The sequence below is a fragment of the Colobus angolensis genome, unplaced genomic scaffold (assembly GCF_000951035.1).
Source record: "Colobus angolensis palliatus isolate OR3802 unplaced genomic scaffold, Cang.pa_1.0 Scaffold174, whole genome shotgun sequence".
In the NCBI taxonomy this organism is placed as follows: Eukaryota; Metazoa; Chordata; class Mammalia; order Primates; family Cercopithecidae; genus Colobus; species Colobus angolensis.
This window is the reverse complement of record NW_012114866.1, coordinates 467,763-473,762: the sequence shown is the minus strand read 5'-3', so window position 1 is coordinate 473,762 and position 6,000 is coordinate 467,763. Positions and strand designations below refer to the sequence as shown.

The 6,000-nt window shown below is 36.4% G+C and overlaps 1 protein-coding gene across 5 annotated transcripts in view; it reads left to right on the top strand.

Moving 5' to 3' along the window:
• Positions 1-6,000, top strand: part of FOLH1B (folate hydrolase 1B) — a 63,824-nt gene that overhangs the window by 11,602 nt on the left and 46,222 nt on the right. The window lies entirely within an intron of this gene.

Below are 6,000 nucleotides of genomic sequence, written 5' to 3'. Positions count from 1 at the left end.
TTTTTTGTATTTTTAGTAGAGACGGGGTTTCACCCTGTTAGCCAGGTTGGTCTCAATCTCCTGACCTCGTGATCCGCCCACCTCGGTCTCCCCAGAAATATTTTTAATGTATACAGAGACATTGTTTCACCTTTGATTATGCAGAAATAACATACCATAAAGATTGAACTGTGTATTGACTTTATGTCACAAAATGTAAACAGAAATCGTAAACTAATATTGTTTTAGTTATACTCAGAATATATAATTTGAGGCTACTAGCGCCTTTTGAAAAGTAAAAAATACTCTAAGACTGAAATATAATCTTTAATAAAGTCAGCCAAAAAGTCATTTCCTTGACATTAAAAAACTTTTCTTGATAGAATAGCTCATAAACTTGCTTTAAAATTCAGTGTGGCATAGTGGTGCTGCAAAATTGATTACCATAAAGGCAAATCAAGTGAGACAAGTTTGAATATTCCCTTGCCTGAAAGACATGCTTATATAACGACTTTGATCCTTTATTGATTTTTATTGCACCTCAGCATAATTTTTCTTTAAATCTTACCTAGTGATTCAGATGAGTTGATATGTGAATCACAGAAAAAAAACATGGGAAATTCAGAAGATGTGGGGATTTGGCAAGTAGTAGTTGATATGGTTTCATTTTAGCTTCTATCAGTCGCAGAAAAGGGAAATAACTACTGCTCCAGTTAGTACAATGTAAAATCTGCCCAGATCCATTCCTCATCTCCAAATCCCTCCCATTTGTATTACTGCACTGGGCAAGACCTATACAGTATAATGTTGAAAAGAAGTTTTGATACCAGATATCCTTAACTTTCTTCCGGTCTTGAAGGAAATACCTTTAATTCTTTTTCACTGTTAATTATGATATTTACTGTTTTATTTTTCTGGTTATCTTAAATGTACATCCTTTCCACGTATACTAAAATTTTTTGCTATATAGATTTATGTTAAACACATTTTTCTTTGAGATCAGCATGCAATTTTTCTTTCTGGATCTGAAGATGACATTCAGTGATTTTTTTTTTTTTTTTTTTTTTGAGACGGAGTCTCGCTCTGTTGCCGGGGCTGGAGTGCAGTGGCCGGATCTCAGCTCACTGCAAGCTCCGCCTCCCGGGTTCCCGCCATTCTCCTGCCTCAGCCTCCGGAGTAGCTGGGACTACAGGCGCCCGCCACCTCGCCCGGCTAGATTTTTTGTATTTTTTAGTAGAGACGGGGTTTCACCGTGTTAGCCAGGATGGTCTCGATCTCCTGACCTCGTGATCCGCCCGTCTTGGCCTCCCAAAGTGCTGGGATTACAGGCTTGAGCCACCGCGCCCGGCCCATTCAGTGATATTCTAATGTTAGAATAATCTTACATTTTTTGAACTTGTAATATTAGCATTAGAGTTTTAAATTCATATATTGATATATATTCTGTTTATACCCATAGCATGTTTAGTCTGTGTGTTTGCAATCTATTTGTTGGGGTATAATTTCAATATTATACTTGCCTTCTAAAATGAGTTGGGTTTTTAATATTTTCTGAAATAGGTTTTGTTGTAATTAAATTATCTTTTCCTTTAACCTTTCCAACTCAAGGAAAACCAGTTGGCCTTGACTCTATTTGTGGAAAATTTTAAACTACTGGTTTAATTTCTTTATTGGTTGTTATACGACTATTTTATGTCATATAACAATTTTTATTGTTTGATATATGACTTTATTGTTATATGGCTAGACAACTATACTTTTTTTTTTTTTTGACTGAATCTCACTCTATCACCCAGGCTGGAGTGTAATGGCATGGTCTCGGCTCACTGCAATCTCTACCTCCCCGGTTCAAGCGATTCTCCCGCCTCAGCCTCCCGAGTAGCTGGGACTACAGGCACGTGCCACCACACCCGGCAAATTTTTATATTTTTAGTCGAGACGTGATTTCACTATGTTGGCCAGGCTGGTCTTGAACTCCTGACCTCATAATCCACCCGCCTCGGCCTCCCAAAGTGCTGGGATTGTTACAGGCGTGAGCCACCGTGTGTGGCCGATTTTCTAAAAAATGTATTCTTATGTCAGTTTTTGTAAGTTTTATTTAAAATGCATTTTCCATTTCATGTAAGCTTTCAAATGTATAGTATAGTTGTTCCTAGTATTTTCTTATCTTTTTTAATCTGTTCAGCATCTGTAGATGTGCCTCTTTTTGATAATTGATATTATTTATTTGTGCTTTTGCTATATTATTTTCTTATTGCTCCTGAGAGGGATATGTCGAATTTACTAGTGTATCCAAAGAATAAAATTTGGCTTTGGCAATCTTTTCTCGTCTATCTTTGCTTTATATTTTATTAATTCTGTTCTTGTTTTATAATTACTTCTTTTATCTTCTTTGTGTTTACTTTGCTGTTCTTTGTAAAATCCTCAATAGAATGCTTAATTTACTGATGTTGAGTCTTTCTTCATTTCTAATATGAGTATGTAGAGCCATAAATTTTCCCTTTAACTTCCCTTTCCACTTCAACTACATCTCACAAATTTGGATTAGGAGTAGTTTAGTTAGGATTAGCATCTAAATATTTTTTAATTTCTGTACTTTCTTCTTTGATCCTGGAACTATTTACAAGTCTTTTTTTAAATTCTGAATGTAAACATTGTTCCTGTTGTTTGTTTGATCTGATCTCTAAATTGAATATATTGAGATCAAATAATGTGGTTTGTAGGACACTAATCCTTTGACAATTGTTGAGGTTTCCTTTGGAGCCTAATATGTGCTCAATTTTTATAAATGTTCTGTGTTTCTTTGGGAAAAACATGTAATTTGATGGTTGTTTGGGGTAATATTTTATATTTGTACATTAGTTTGAGTTTGTTTATTATTTGGCTGAAATCTCCATTATCCTTAACGTGCTCTCATTTTGTCTGCTTCCTTTATTAATTAGAAATAAATGTTAAATTATCTCACCTCACTATAGTGGTGTCTATGTTATATTATATATATAACATAATTTCATAAATTTATGTTATCTATAATTTGGGGACCTATTGTCATATGTAAACAAAATTAGAACTGTTGATAAAATGACAGACTTACACTTATGTAGTAGCCTTCCTTATCTCTTCGTAACGTTATTTGACTTTGCCCTAAAATTTTTTTTTAAAGCTAATATTTGTTTGGTATTTCTTTTTCAGTTTTGTTACTTTCAAACTTGCTTAGGTTTATTTCACTCCTTGTCAACTGGTACACAGCTGATTTTATTTAGTCTGACATGCTATGCTTTTTAATTATTCTTTTTTCCATATTCATTTATTATAATTCTGATATACAATATTTAGGTCACTTTTACCTTCCTCTAGTATGAATTTTACTCTTCCTTTTTTCCCCTAAAGCTTTGGTGTCATAATTCAATCAATATTTCTACAGTATATAAACCTTAGAACACTTTCACTTTTGTTATATATTACTAATTTATATGCATAATTTTAATTCAATCTTGTTTCATAAACTTGAAAAATATGTTTGTTATTATGATAGTAATACATTATTATTATCATATACAGTCCTCGTTTAATTTTTACCACACATTTGCAATATCTTGCCTTTCTGATTCTCTTGCATCATTTTAGAGATTCTTTTAGAGGCTTCATTTGTTGTATGGTATTGTTTTGTTTATTGAACGATATTGTTTACAAATGTTCTTTGTTTTAAGTGAACACCTGTCAACCCAAAACTGTTAAAATTTGGTGGAAAAATGTGTTTTTCATATTCATTCTCAAAGGAAGAATGATTTTGTAGGACACAAATTTGCAGTTTGACAGTAATTGTTGCTCAAAACCATGGAGACAATATTCTACTGAATTATGGATTCCATTGCTACTGGTTTTTTTGTTTTTTTTTTTTTTTGAGACGGAATCTCTCTCTGTCGCCCAGGCTGGAATGAAGTGGTGTAATCCTGGCTAACTGCAACCTCTGCCTTCCAGTTTCAAGTGATTCTCCTGCCTCAGCTTCCCAAGTAGCTGGGACTACAGGTGTGTGCCACCACACCTGGCTAGTTTTTGTATTTTTAGTAGAGATGGGGTTTTACCATGTTGGCCAGGCTGGTCTTGAACTCCGGACCTCAGGTCATCCACTGGCCTCAGCCTCCCAAAGTGCTGGGATTATAGGTGTGAGCCACTGTGCCCAGCCTCCATTGCCACTGTTGAGAAGTCAACTGCCAGTCTAAATTTTGTTCTGCTTGGGTAATCATGTATAATCTCTCTTTTGCAATTTTTATCATTAAGTACTATATTAAGTTTTGTAATTTTATTGTAATGGGCTGGGTAAAGGTTATTTTTATTCATCTTGGTCAAGATTTACTGGATCTCCTGAATGTGAAATTATGGAGGTCATGATTTTTGGTAGTTCTGGAATGTTTTTAGTCGTTCAAATTTAGGCTTTCTAAATTCTTTCTCTTCTCTTCCTTTGTAATTCCATATGTATCCCACACCTTCTCATTTTGTTTCTTAGGTCTTTAATATTTCTTTCATATTTCTCTTTTCTATGATTCTGTGCTGCATTCTGAATTATTTCTTTATATTTACTTCCTAAAACAATTCTCTATAGCTTTGTCTAAATATTTTTTATCCATACATTGTTTTACATTTTTCATTTAGTTTTGTTTATTTATTTCAGTGTTCACAATTTGCATTTGGTGCTGTACCTCTGTATTCTTTTTTTTTTTTTTTTTTTGAGAGATGGAGTCTCGCTCAGTTGCCCAGGCCGGAATGCAGTGGCACAATCTTGGCTCACTGAAACCTCCACAGCCCAGCTTCAAGCAATTCTCTTGCTCAGCTTCCTGAGTAGCTGGGACCACAGGCACATACCACCACACCTGGCTAATTTTTGCATTTTTGGAGAGGAGGTTTTGGTAGAGAGGAGGTTTTGCTCTGGAACTCCTGACCTCAAGCGATCTACCTGCCTCGGCCTCCAAAAAGTGTTGGCATTACAAGCATGAGCTACCGCACCTGGCCTTAACTTTTCCTTCTTTTTTTTTTTTTGAGACGGAGTTTTGCTCTTGTTGCCCAGGCTGGACTGCAGTGGCGCGATCTTGGCTCACGGCAACCTCCGCCTCCCAGGTTCAAGTGATTCTCCTGCCTCAGCCACCCAAGTATCTGGGACTAGAGGAGCACCATGTCCCGCTAATTTTGCAATTTTAGTAGAGACAGGGTTTCCCCAGGTTGGCCAGGCTGGTCTTGAACTCCCGACCTCAGGCGATTCACCTGCCTTGGCCTCCCAAAGTGCTGGTATTACAAGGCATGAGCCACCGTGCCCAGCCTGGCTTTAATTTTTATTTAAATTTTAGTTCAATATCATGTGTATGATACATACCATAAATACAGTCTTTGCAGCTGTAATTTTTCTCTGTTCTTTCTGTTGGCTCTTTTCCATAGTACTTTGGAGGTGTTTGGTGATTTTGTGGCTCTGAGTTCTTCTCCCTTAGAATTTGGAAATTATTTAAAGCTAAGTTGAAGACTGATTCCTCCTGATCATTTTTCTTAGGCCCCAGGGAGCACTGCAATCCTGACACTGCTTTAGAATAAATATTTTAGCTTGAAGCATATTGTATAAGTAGTGAATGAAAAATTTGCAGGGCTATGAATTATCTGGAACCCTTTTTTCCTGCTTTACCCTAAGCCATTACTTTCCATGGAGCAAGTTTATTTTGAATTTATCCTTAACTCTGAAGGATATTATTATTATTATTATTATTATTATTATTATTATTATTAGTCACCCAGGTTGGAGTGCAGTGGCGGCAATCTCCACTCACTGCAAACTTGCCTCTCAGGTTCAAGTGATTCTCCTGTCTCAGCCTCCTGAGTAGGTGGGATTACAGGCACATGCCACCACGCCCAGCTAATTTTGTAGTTTTAGTAGTGATCGGGTTTCACCATGTTGGTCAGGCTGGTCTCAAACTCCTGACCTTGTGATCTGCCCACCTTGGGCTCCCAGTCTCCCAAAGTGCTGGGATTACAGGCGTG